We start from the raw sequence: 14444 nt of genomic DNA on the forward strand, positions 1-14444 counted from the left end.
AAGATCGAGACGATACAGTTTGATAAAAACCAACAACTAATGGTGACACTAGACGTCGTCTCACTCTATACCCAGATCCCCCAAGATCAAGCTCTGGAGACATTGTCTTTCTTCCTGGATAAACGTGATAGACCGATCCAAGTACCCACAGAATTTATAGTAGAACTGGCGACTTTGGCTCTACAAAAAAACTTTTTTACATTTGACTCCGAATTCTTCTTACAGATAAAAGGAGTAGCTATGGGGTGTCCATTTGCCCCGGAATTAGCGGTGATGTTTATGGGACTCTATGAACAAAAATTCATCTATAATGACAACCCTTTTAAAGAGCTGATTTCCCATTATATGAGACACATCGACGATGTATTCCTCATTTGGACCGGTAGCCCTGTAACCCTGAATGAGTTCGTCAACTGGCTGAATGCACGAAGCAATGACATAAAATTCAGTTGTACATCATCCAATACATCCGTCACATTTCTGGATGTAAAAATTGAACCATCTGACGGAGGCCTTGGAACTACCCTTTTTCGAAAAGCGACAGACAGAAATAAGGCATTGCTGTATTCAAGTAACCACCCACGCAGCCTAAGACAAAACCTACCCTTTGGCCAATTCCTCAGGGTGCGTAGGAATTGTTCACGAAAAGAGGACTACTTTGAACATGCCAACCAACTCAAAGAAAGGCTTCTCCAACGAGGATATCCTAACAAACTATTAAAAAATTCATTGAAAAGGGCATGGTGGACGCCGGGTGAATCCCTTTTGCAGAAAAAGCCCAAAGTGGAACAGAAACGACTAGTCTGTGTATCTACGTTCTGCCCAGCTACCAACCAATTGAAGAAATTGATTACATCTAACTGGCATCTAGTAAAAGATTTACATGAGGACTTTAAAACACCACCCTTATTCGCGCACAAAAAAGAAAAAAGTGTGGCCAACCACATCGTAAGAGCAGCTTTACCAACTGAGAAAGGCCCGACCATAAGAAGTCTATTCGGTTTTCCACCAACTACAGGACACCACAAATGTGGAACATGTATCTGCTGTGAAGAAACAATAGAGGAGTCAGTCTTCTCTTTCAATAACATCAATTGGAAACATGACACTTTTACCAACTGTAGGACAAGGAATGTCGTGTACGCTGTAATGTGTCCATGCCCTATGTTATACATAAGAAGAACCACCCAAGAAGTCAGGCAACGTATTACCCAACACAAATCAAGAATACGTAGAGAAGTTGAAAATGCACCTCTAGTCAATCACTGGGTAGCCATGAAACATGATAAAACCAAGCTTAAGTGGACTGTGATGTCTAAAATTGAAAACGACCCGAGAGGTGGTAACATCGAAGCAAGACTAAATCAAAGAGAAGCTATGCTAATAATGAAATTTGACACAGCAGTAACTGGACTGAATGAGATTTCTGAAATTTACAAACCCAACACGTAAATTTGTTCGCTTTTCCGAGTAAGATCAATGGGACTACATCCCCCACAATCCTTCAGCTCGTAGCCACTCCCACAGCTAAGAACAGTTAGTGCACTCACTCAGTCGCAACAGACCGAAGGGGAAGGAGCGAAGTACACTAACGGCGGTTTAATTCAAGAACCAGCGCGGAGCTTTACCAACGGTAAGAAGGTTACCGTAAGGGTCCACGAGTCCTTACTTAATTTTGACAATGAAACGTCGGACGGAAAGCGCTAACACACGCTTTCTCCCTCGATTGTTTCTGCAGATTCAGAACGACATTTCACCAAAGAGCCAGACTCTCGGGAGACTTACCCCCGACAACTTTAATTCGCAGCTCAGGTAGGCGCACATACACACACCCACGAATGAACCACAACATGACTAACGTGTGTGTTTAAATGCAGTGCACTTATCGTTTGTTTTCCCACTTTGTTCCAGCACTCCCCCCAACCCACTTCTTGCATTTGGAATACAATTGCCTGTTATTGCGGTTTGGAGCCATGACCCAATACTAGAGGTAGGCTGATGGTGGTTAGGTTGCGAACAAGGTGTTGATCTCTTAGAACGCTAGAGTCATGATTGTTTTCCTTTTCCTTGTAGTTATTGTTTGGTCCTGAGGAGAACCCTGCCAGTCACAGGGCTTGAAACGCGTCGACCGACCAGGTCCCGGGTCATTTCCCTGATTTTTCTGAAAACTCTTGGGGAACTCATTTAAAGACTTTTTTGCTTTTCTTATAATTGTTACAATCAAGTGTCAAATATGTAAAAAAGGACTCTTCATCTGTTGAACAAAAAGTTTATTTTGACACTGGGACCAGTTTGTATGTGTTGTATGAATGGATGGCCAAGAATGTGTTGTATGTAAGTTGAGGACTCATTGTACATACCTAATTGTTTGTTTATTTGTATTTCATGTTTGTATATAAATGTACATAGAATGTTTTGTATTCCCATGCACAAAATCAAAATGATGCAGAACTAAAATAGCAGTTAACAAGAAAAAGAAAATTAAAAAGTTGCAATTTATAAAGCAAGTGTTCATGTCATTGTCATGTATACTACGTATTTCAACAGTTTTTGAAAAATAAGTTTCTCAGCACTGGCAAGTGTATTGTTTGTTATAGTTTATATTGGCTCAGCCTTGCTGAGTTTAGGAGTCAAGACCCTTTTTGTTTCCTAAACTTTCTAAAAATGGCATTTCAGACTTATAATTTCAAATTCGACAACACCATAAGTTGTGATTTTAAATTGTGAATCCTGGAGAACCGGGCCATATGGGCCGGGCGGCGCAGGGCACGCCTAAATCCCCAAGTTCACCTGCCTTGCAACTAACAGAGACACGAGACACTCCATTGAGCGTGGAAGCCAGGTTTATTAGCTGCAGCTAAGCACAGTTGTCCCAGAATTTACACACAGGGTGGATTCTAAGGAGACTGCCACTTTTATAGAAAACACATTTTCAATATCCCACTCTTTGCACATACAAAACGAACCAATGAGAAAAGTTGAAAAACAAGCTATCAGGTGTCTCAAATACGCCCCTTTCTCAGACCCAGTGTGCTACCCCTCCCAACAAATTAATCAGTGATGGTGTACACAATCCCCTCTTGCAGGTGACAGGACATATTTGTGTGCCTCAAAGGATGGTTGTGTAATAGGAGCATACAAGGAGAGAATAGCGAAGGCCAGTCGGATAAGATAGTATAAGGAAAGAATAAGAGAGGGTAAATAGTCGGCCGAGACAGGGATCAATCGAACCAGACATGGATTAACGAACTCAGCCAGACCCTGACATCGGGTTTCATGAACAAGGATAATGGACTTACTTTTTAATTGAAAAGACACGTAGCAGCTGAAAAAGCAAAAGCACATCGTTCGCCGTGCTGCCTGAGTGAGGGAAACACAAAATGGCGACAGGACACAAAATGGCGGCTAGATACGGGACGAAATCCGAAATCGTAGAACCTCAGACTCTCCTTTTGCCATTACTCAGGCAATACACCAGGGACTCAAGTCAATCTGAGTCGATGTCAATGGCCATGGGGTCATCAAGCTGTTGCTGTAGCATCATTCTAATATTCTCTGTTTTTCGTGACGCAGGCTTCGGGGCACACATAGTGGCACAAAGACCACATATTACAGGTCCACACTGCACACAAAGACAACAAGAGAAGATGATAGTTAAGATCATTCCAAGGAAAGTTAGTATCTTCCACCCCCATGTGGGCAGTAGTCCCCAAAACCATCCCATCACAGACCAATCTCCCGTGTCCTGATGTATAGATTCGGAGATGGTATGTAACATGGAGATAGTTGGTATACTGTAGGGGCATTATCAGGAATGTAAACACAGCAACTAGACCTGGTCAATTTACAGGCTCCACCACGATCTGCAAGGATAATATCTAAAACTATCCTATTTGGTAACGTCATAAGATGATCCGCCTGAAGTTCAGCTGTCACATTACTCAAGGCTCCAGAAGTTTCATTTATGGTAGCCTCAACAACACGAGCTAAGTGTCTGATGTCTCTACTATTGGCCATTGGGCCCCAGAAGCGAAGCAACCCTTTAATGAGGTCAGCTGCCTCCTGTCCTGCTGTGTCTTCCTGATCAAAAACTCCCCTACCATGTCTTTTCTTGTAATGACCTGAAGGAGCAGTATACGTTGGGGGAAGAAGAAAAGCCACATAACAGGTTCCTGAGAAATAAGTAGGAAGCCATGTATAGGCTCTGTCGTGTCAGATAAAATATGTGCCTTGTGATGGCACTAGCGGTGAGGGAATCTGAGATGTATAGACATAAGTATGAGAACAGATACTCTTCTCCTGCTGGTTCTTAACATTCTGGTCATTAATTTGTAAACAGAAATTACCTTGATGAGGTACAGTCCAAATTGGCAGAGAGCTCCTTAGTTTAGCCTTTTCTATGAGGCTAGTAACATATCGGGTTATATTCCATCCATCATACGCTCTCTTCTCATCTATGGGAATCTTACCAATCTGAGCAATCTTAGCCATAGTCACTATTCCCTTAATCAAAGTACTGTGACTAAAGTCTGCTCCACCACCATATGGACTACCAGGAGGATATCGTAGCTGGTTTTGATAAAGGTTAGAGAACATAGCCAAATAAGCCCAGGCGGAACCTTCATAGGAGAATGGAAAAACTAAATACGGCATGCCTCTCTCTGTATTATGAGGCATGAGCCCACAAACCCAACAATCAATAGTATTTTTCACTAGTTGGTGTTGATGCAATAACTGAATAAACAAATTGTTGAAATAATCGGTCCTCCTAAACTGTTCGTGTTCTGAAAGTGTATAAAACCTATGTGGGGAGGCAGTAGTAGGAAAATATAAAAAGACAGATGTAGGGACAGGTAATGGCTGTAAAACATAAACAACCCAACTTCCACACGCTAATGAAGTACATAAACATATCAGAATACATAGGGTTATTCCACATGGACTAACCATTAGTTTCTTGAATCTATCTTTCATATTTACAGTCTGATCATTAATTTCCACTTTAATATCCATTACTCTAAAGCGTTGCTCACGATAATCTTCCTAAATGACTTAGCTGTGATTGTTAGCCGTCCTATGACACTGCAAGTCCTGCAGACCCTAGGTCACTACTCAGGTCACAGCTTAAGACTGCTACCGTGACCCTGCAAGTTGATGGATAGTGGAAGAAAACACATTAGAATGTCTTTCAAAACAAAAAGGTATAATCGAAAAAATCGTAAAAAGGAAAAGTTCAATCGTGTTTGGTCATTCTCAATTGTAAATTATATTGAGTCTTATTAGGGATCGTCTGGTCCTTAAACAAGGCTTCTGGATCCACTGTGTTCAACCGCAGATGTGTTGGGATGACCTCCTGTAACACGTCGTTGTCTTATTTCTCAGAGTTTGTGTGGTCCAGGCGTACACTACTAAACGGTACAAATCTAGGCACTTTTTCACTTTCGTTATCACCTATGCCCTCACGAATCCACTGGTCAAAAGGCAAAGACAAAGGTACCCTCTTACAGTGCACGCCATGGACCCAGTTCTTTTTCCCAACAACCTTCACTGCCGTCCGTGTAGTCAATAGCACTTGACGCGGTGGGCCCTAACGAGGTTCCAAATTCTTTTTTCGCTGAAAGTTTTTCACGCAGACCCAGTCGCCAGGTTGGATGGAATGACCTGGGTCTGCGGAGGCCTCTGGCAAAGCGTTTTGAACCTGTTGATGAAGAACACGTAATTTAGTGGTGAGGTCATGCAAGTAGTCAGTCAGCATTGGGTATGGAATATCAGAATACTTTTGAGGTCGAGGGACTCCCCAGACATTTGCCGGACGCCCAAAAATGACCCCATACGGACTCAGACCTAAGCGGGAATGCACAGTAGTTCTCGTAGACAGAAGTGCTAATGGTAGGGCATCAGGCCAGGCAAATCCTTGCCAATTTGAGCTTGAGAGTACATTATAGCACTCTACCAATCCTGCTGACTGAGGGTGGTTTGCCGCATGGAATTTCTGTTTCATACCAAGACCTGCACATACTTTCTGCATAATTTGGCCTACAAATTCACTCCCATTGTCAGACTAGACAATGCGCGGCAAACCAACCCTCTGGAAAAACTCCTTCAAAAGGACTTTGGCAGTAGACAAAGCAGTATTGTCCTTTAGGGGGTAGGCCTCTATCCATCTGGAAAAGGCACAAACCACCACCAGAACATACTTGAGATTATTACAACGATCTATATGAATGTAATCGATTTGCAATACCTCGAAAGGATACGTAGGTGGAGCAAAATGACCTGCTGGAGTTGGGTTTCACTTTCCTGGATTATGCATTAAACAAACAATGCAATGCTTCACCACGTTTTCTGCACATTTAGGAATTCCTTCGTTCTTCCATACTGGAGCCAAGATTTTACAGATGCCCTTTGCACTAATATGGGCTGGACCATGCACCATAGTAACTACAGGTAGAACATAAGCGTCTGGTAACAGCCATCGTTGATGCTCTGACAATTCTGTCCAACGCCCAGTCGCGTCCAACATTCCTGTACTCTCTCTCCACTTACTCAGCTCTTTCTCAGTAGCCTTTTTTTGAATCATTCTCACACTTTCTATTGTGTCCTCACACATTCCTCCTTCTCTGACCCATCTTGCAGGGCCCGCAACATACATACGACTCGTAACATCTGTCGCTGTCTCTTTTGCTTCTACATCAGCAAAAGCATTCCCACGACCCACATCATCAGTAATCTTTTTGTGCGCGCTACACTTGATTATTGCTATTTGTGTAGGCAAAGCAAGTGAGTCGAGAAGATCAGTCACCAACTGGCCATGCTGTATTTTAGTCCCATGGGAAGTAACGAATCCTCTTTCCTTCCACAAGAGACCGAAACTATGAGCCACACCGAAAGCATATTGGCTATCAGCATAGACGTTCACTCTCCTTCCTTTTGCCAAGACACATGCTCTCGTCAAAGCAATTAATTCAGCTGCTTGGGCTGAATTCTGTGCAATATGTCCTGTCTCTACTACCATATGCAAAGTAGTAACAGCATAAGTTGCAATTGTCTCACCATTTGGAAGCTTAACACAAGATCCATCCACCCATAGGATCCCGTCCAGATCCACAAGTGGTGTATCTTTTAGATCTATTCTACCTTTCGTTTCCTCCTCTGTTCGGAGAAAACAATCATGCTGTTCTTGAATGCCTTTCTCATCCGGTATGGGCAACAATGTTGCTGGGTTCAGAGTATTGCACCGCTTGATATGTATATGGCTAGCCGAAAGCGTTAGCTCATATCCAGACAAGAGAGCACTCGTGAGATGTTGTGTTTTAGTCCTATTCAAAAGAGTATCCACTGTATGTGGTACCATAACAACAAGGGTGTTGTCCAATACCAATCCAGCAGACTGACAAATAGAAATTGCTGCCGCTGCTGTAGCTCTGAGACAACCAGGCAATGCCTTGGCTACTGGATCCAATGTAGCCGAAAAATAGGCTCATGGCCGTTGTTTGTCTCCAAATTGTTGCAGTAAAACTGACAACGCACAACCTTCTCTTTCATGCACATAGAGTGTAAAAGGCTTACTGTAATCTGGAGCACCTATCACAGGTGCAGAACACAAAGCATTACGTAAATCAGAAAAACTCTTTTGGCATTCATCGGTCCAAGGGAGAGGTTGTGGCGTTTCTTTCAACGTAAGCGTCAGCAAAGGTTCAGCTAACAAAGAAAAATTCGGAATCCATTGCCTACAATATGAGGTAATGCCCAGAAAGGCACGTACCTCTCTCTGTGTGGTTGGCTCAGACATTCGTGCGATCGCTTGAATTCGTTCTGGGGTCAATCGTCTCCCTTCCTTCGACAAGAGATGACCTAAATAGGTAACGTCTTGGCGGCAATATTGCAACTTAAAAGGGGACACTTTATGATGTAGATCAGACAAATGACGCAGCAAAGAAACCGCCACAACCTTACAAACATCCTCCGAATCAGCAGCAATTAGTAAATCGTCAACGTATTGGATCAAAGTAGCACCTGGAGGTAAAATAAACACATCAAGCTGAGATTTCAAAGCCTGACTGTAAATGGAGGGACTTTCACAATAACCTTGAGGAGCACGCTTGAACCTAAAACTTCGGCCTCCGAGAGAGAAGCCAAAAATATCTCTTCTTTCCTCAGCAATAGGAATACTAAAGAAAGCATTCTTTAGATCAATAACAGAAAACCATGCCGCCGAGGCGGGTATCATAGTAAGCAAAGCAGTAATATCTGGAACAACAGGAAACTGGGGGACAACAATCTTGTTGACCTCCCGACCTTGACCTCACAGGCGGTTGAGAAGGATCGCTGTGTTTAAGAACAGGGAGAACTGGACTGTTACAAACATTGCCTCTAGTTTCTTCGACCACACCCTTCTGACCAAATCATAGATAATAGCCATTAAAGCTTGTTCACCATCATTAGAAATCTTGTACTGTGGAATGCGTGGCAACTTAACATCAGTCTTAATGGTAACCACATAAGGAGGAATCTGCAACAAACCAACATTGTTCGGACCTGTAGCCCAAAGTGTATCAGGAAGAAATTGCAACTCAGGCGGAAAAATATCCTTCGATAGATATATAGGAGAAACCAATTTCTCATCCAAAGTAAGATGCACACCAGAAGGGGAACAATACAATGTTGCATGAAGACGTTTCAACAGATCCAAACCCAACAAATTCTCTTCGCAACCAGTCGTTAAAATAAGTGGAGCTTCCAGATCGTAAGGACAAATCGAAAGAGGCAAAGGACAAGAAACTGGGTTAGCAACTGGGGCGCCAGAAAATCCTACAGAAACGTTTGTAAAGCCAGACAAAGGTGCCCCAGGGAGTTTTGAATGGATCATAGAACTACTCATTGCACCAGTATCCAAAAGAAATGGCTCTGCAACACCCAAAGCAACTACCTCAACATAAGGCCCATTCTGATCCACTGGAACTGATACAACTTCCTTACTTTGTCCATGGCTGTCCTAACTAGAATGAAAATCCTGAACTTCACCTTCAAAACAATAATCGTCATTGTAATATTGCGCAGACTGAGTGTTCTGCTGATCAAAATAATTCGAAGAATTTTGAGGCGGAAAGGGTCGCTGCCCCTGAGGCAACGCACCTCACACTCTACCATTAGGTGCTGATTGAAAACCACCACGGTCTCTCGGCCCTTGAAATCCACCATTACGCTGCAATAAAATCGGACAGCTATTCTTAAAATGGCCTTCCTCTTTACAATAGGTGCACTGATTAGGACCAAGGGCAAGCTCTGAGACTGAGTAGGTTGCTGGAACTGACGCTGACCAAAACGAGAAGGATAAGCCTGCTGAAGAAGAACTTTCGTCTTTAAATCCTTTGTCTTCTTCTCAGCCTTATCTTTTTCTTCTTTGTCCCTATTCTCATAATATTGAGCAGTAGCTAATATTTGGGCAGATGAAGAAAGTGGAGTGGTGTGGGTCACTGGTTAGAGGCGGCGGACCCAGAAGCAGAGAATGGCCCGGGACCAAGGTTCAATTCCCGACGCGGCAGGGTTGTGGACCAGGGTCAACGGACTTGATAATTCTCGCCTCGGTGCCTACTCTAACCAGGGATCACACTCGGCAACTCTGGGCATTAAGCTTGCCTCATCTCTACAACAGCCCCCCACAGACGCCGGGGATGCCTGGTTTTACCTTGGAGATACCCAGAAGGGACCATCTCACAGGGAAAGCCAGGACGGGTTCCCCAGCGGTCTTCAGCGCCAGGACACCCCGAGATGGGGTAACAGTGCGCTTTACAAGTATCATCATTACATTTTTTTTTTTAACAGCCCAAGAACTTTCCGAATCTTTCAATTTATGGGACAATTCGGGAAGCAGATTAAAGACAAATTTATCCACAAACAATCGCTGTCCACCTTCAGTACTCAAATCCTGACCACTATGATCAATAAATGTCTCCTCAAACCGAGTAAAGAAATCAGAAACACTCTCATCTTTCTTCTGCTTACACGCAGCTAACTTATCCCAGTTAACGCGTAAGACAGGCATCATCGTCTCCATTAAAGTTATTATTCTACAAGGCAACTGTGTAATCAAATCATCTGGTTTAGCACCACCCACTTGTGCTGTATCTGCGGCAACTATATCAGCCCAAGTACCACCCAAAGCCTGATCATGATCTTCTCTACGAATCCGAGCCCACAATTCTTGTGGAACTACATTACCCATCAGCATATGAATATCAGCCAAATTCATAATACACGCATCAACAGTTTGGGACAGCGCTTTATAATAACCAGCAGGATTTTTACGAGGGTCCGGCAAACGATTGCTCAAGTGCTAAAACTTCAGCTCGTTTCCAAGGGACTTGTACCCATATACGGTGGAAATGAGCAGGGACAGCTGGAACAAAACGCCTGCTTGCGGAACCTCTTCCCTCCATACTGGAGGAACTTCTCTCATAGGATAATTCTTCATTTTCTGTCGAACTGCACGATCAGGTTCGGGAACAGTCCGGCAAGAATATAAGGACCAACAAGTGACAAGTGTCTGTATAGCACCCTCAACGTCAGGACCCACAATAAGACCTTTATCAAACCTGTCCTGTATTAGACCCTGAGGAGTTAGATCCAATTCAATATCCTCCCATCCTTTAATAAGAGCGTCACACATAACATTAAAAACGTATCTCTGCGTAGGCGCATTCCACTGGAGAAAGGTACTCAATATATCGGGTACACTATACAGCGAACCATTCATCATCCATTTATGAGCAAGGGAGTCAAATACAACTCGTTCTTCAGAATCTGGGATTTGGCTATGGGATTGCCTTCGAGAAAAGCAGGGGTCCTATTAAACGGGCCAAAGAGGGGGGGAAAAAAGACCAGAGACAGTATCAACTAACCGATTACGAATCGGAGAAGAAGTAGGAATTAAAACTGGAGACGCGGTATTAAGCAAAGGAAGAGAAGGGCTACTCGTTGCAAGAGACACAAAAGGCAAAGGAGACTTAGACACAGAAGGTGTCAAAGGCAAAGGAGGTGCAGGCCGTAATGCTGGAAGAGGCAATTGTACGGGAGCCGGAGCTCCTGGCTGAACAACAGGTTGCTGCACAGGAGGCAATAATACAGGTGCATTAGCACCTGGCGCATAAGGCGGAGGTAGTTTCAGCAGATGAGACATTAAGGGATCTTCATCAAGATCTTTGCGTTGTGGAGGTAATACAGGATAGCACCTATCAATTGCCATCCGATGCTGTCTATCCGAGACCTCAATCACGCGATCAGTCTCATCGTCTTTAAATTGTTGGGCAGCCTGTATGACCGTCATATCTTTCATTTTTCTATTTCTCTCTGCTTGTTTAATTTCTCTCTGTTTGGCTTCCTTACGCCAAAGGCGGAAAGAGTCAAACATTGCCGGCCGGGCTTTTCTTTTAAATAGAATTGCTTCCAAATGATCTAATATGTCAGGCTCAAAGCTTCCATTTTGCGGCCACCGTAAGACACCATCTTTCTTCGTGTATTGAATCCATGCGTCGTTAAAGGCAATGGGACCAACACCATGCTTGGAATAGGGCTCATAAGTGGGAGTTCCACTGGAGGAATCAGACATGAATCCTCAAGCCGGGAATCCCTAGTACAACAAAAACAACAACATTTCCTAAATCCACTCAGACCAGGCATCTTAAGCACACTGATCCGTTTACTAACTTCAAGGAGTGAAAGCAAAGAACACAGTACAAAAGTACTCACCTCTCGGCTTCGACTATTGCAACAAACGAATAACAAAAATCAAAAACAAAACAAAGAAGTGGGAGCTACCCACAAATACTTAACTAAATGGTCTTCTCACGCCAACGGAGGTCCGCCTAACGTCTCGCAATATCAATCATCACCAGAGGGTCCAAAGAAGGGCGGTAGTCAGGGCAGCAGTCATCAGTAGCCGTCGGAAAGGAGTAGCCGCGCTGTAAATGACCTTCGGTCCACTTCGACATACAGGGGTCGCTTGACGTGGCTCGCGAATCCTCTGGAATTTTCTTGCAGGGCTTCTCACGACTCTTGGGCTGAACCGCTACCACTGAAACCGCCCCACGTTGGGCGCCAGTTGGAGAACCGGGACTTATGGGCCGGGCGGCGCAGGGCACGCCTAAATCCCCGAGTTTACCTACCTTGCAACTAACAGAGACACGAGACACTCCGTTGAGCGTGGAAGCCAGGTTTATTAGCTGCAGCTAAGCACAGTTGTCCCAGAAGTTACACACAGGGTGGACTCTAAGGACACTGCCACTTCAGTCTTTTATAGGAAACACATTTACAATATCCCACTCTTTGCACATGCAAAACGAACCAATGAGAAAAGTTGAAAAACAAGCTATCAGGTGTCTCAAATATGCCCCTTTCTCAGACCCAGTGTGCTACCCCTCCCGACAAATTAATCAGTGATGGTGTTCGCAATCCCCTCTTGCAGGTGACAGGACGTATTTGTGTGCCTCAAAGGATGGTTGTGTAATAGAAGCATACAAGGAGAGAATAGCGAAGGCCAGTCGGATAAGATAGTGTAAGGAAAGAATAAGAGAGAGCAAATAGTCGACCGAGACAGGGATCAATCGAACCAGACATGTATTAACGAACTCAGCCAGACCCTGACAGTGGGTTTCATGAATGTTAGAACCGGCTGTCTCTAGTTGGCAGAGGTATACACTTCTGACAAATAGGGACACACCTTTTCGAGTCAGGGCAAGGGGATCACACCCTTTGATAACCCCTGCTCACCCCCTTGGTAGCTTGGCAGAGCAGACAGGCTTATCTCAGAGGCTGTGTGTTAAGCATTTATGACCACACACAGTAATGAAGTGAATACACTACAAATGGACATGACACAGTAGTATTATAAAAATAAGGATTTTTACATAAGGCTTAGCACAAGACCAAATAACGACAAAAATATACCACAATCTTAATAAATACTCTGGGAAGGAAAAATAATAGTTCAAGTGTAGTTTCTTCTTAGCACAAAGTCTTTAGTATCAAAAGCAACTCTTCTTCTTTAAAACACAGTTCTTGACAACAATGTAACCCACACAGGAGTCACACGACGTCGAGGCAAAGTTAATCCAAAGGTTCGGCGTCGACCGCGAGGAGCGCTACGTCGAGCCCGGAGTCGCACAGACCCCCACAACACAGTACTTTGGAAAAGCGAAGCACACGATGATCAGCGGCGTCGAGATGTCCGGCGTCGCGTCTCCGGCGTCGATCCGGCCACGGAGTCTGGGCGACCTGCAGCGGCGTAGACAGATGTCAGGCCTGAGCAGCGCTCACGAGGTGAAGCAGGATACGGCGTCGTCATCGATGATGATGTTGCAAGAGTGAGCAGCGCTCACGGCGTCGAGAGGGCACAAAGTCGATGCAATCAGCAGCGGTGCAGACCTGGGGTCACTTGGAGCTGGAGCCGAACTTGCTACTCACTGGCGTTGCTGCTGGCGTCGATCAGGCCCGGCGGCCGGCGTCGAGGAAGCGGGACACTGGAGCCGTTACTCACGATGTTGAGCTGTATTCGGCGACGTCCTTCGGCGTCGAGATTGCTGGTTTCTTTCGGAGGTGCTGGATTCTCAAGTTCCAGCAACAAGCACTTTTTAGCAGATGAAGTCCTTTAGCCCTGTGACTTTAACAGGAGGCTGGTACTCTTCCAGCCCTTGGAGATTTTCTTTAGCAAAGTCTGAGAGTACACACACAGTTCCTCTCTCCTAGTTCCTTGGCAAAAATAAAGAAGAAACTGCAGGATTTCCCCAACAAACAGCACACTGGCAGAAGGGGTAGGCAAGTCCTTGGATCAGCAAGCTTCTTGTCCTTAGTTCAGGTTTCCTTGTCAGAAGTGATCTAAAGTCTTGGTTCAGGGGTCCTTCTCTTATACCTCTTTTTGGCTTTGATCCCTTTGTCCATGCAGGGGAATTTCCCCCCATCCTGGGTCTGTTGTGGGTGTAACCATAGAACAACAAACAAGGGCTTTGACTCATCCACAGTAAAGCAGAGTCCAATACTAGAGTAAACAAAAGAGGTGCAAATACTGTGACTGATTTCACAGACAAACAACAACTCAATTGGGGACCAGACTAACAATGAATCAATTGCTAGCCGGCTGTTGAAACAAATCAGGGTGTAACCAGGCAGAGGCACCTGGCCTAGTCACTGAGCAGGGCTGGGTCCTCAGACGCCCAGCAGGAGGTGGAGCCAGCATTGTCACTGGCAGGAGCAGAGCTATCGGCCTCCTGGTAGGAGGTGGGGCCAGGATCGTCCATGGCAGGCACAGAGCCATCAGTCGCCTGGCAGGAGGTGGAGCCAGCATTGTATCAGGCAGGGCAGGCTACCAGGAACTACTCTCCCCCTACTCTCAACGCAAATGTCCCACTCATCCCACGCTGACTCATTCAGACCTCTGGAGCCACCCAGCT

Source organism: Lissotriton vulgaris, chromosome 3_1 (assembly GCF_964263255.1).
Source record: "Lissotriton vulgaris chromosome 3_1, aLisVul1.2, whole genome shotgun sequence".
In the NCBI taxonomy this organism is placed as follows: domain Eukaryota; kingdom Metazoa; phylum Chordata; class Amphibia; order Caudata; family Salamandridae; genus Lissotriton; species Lissotriton vulgaris.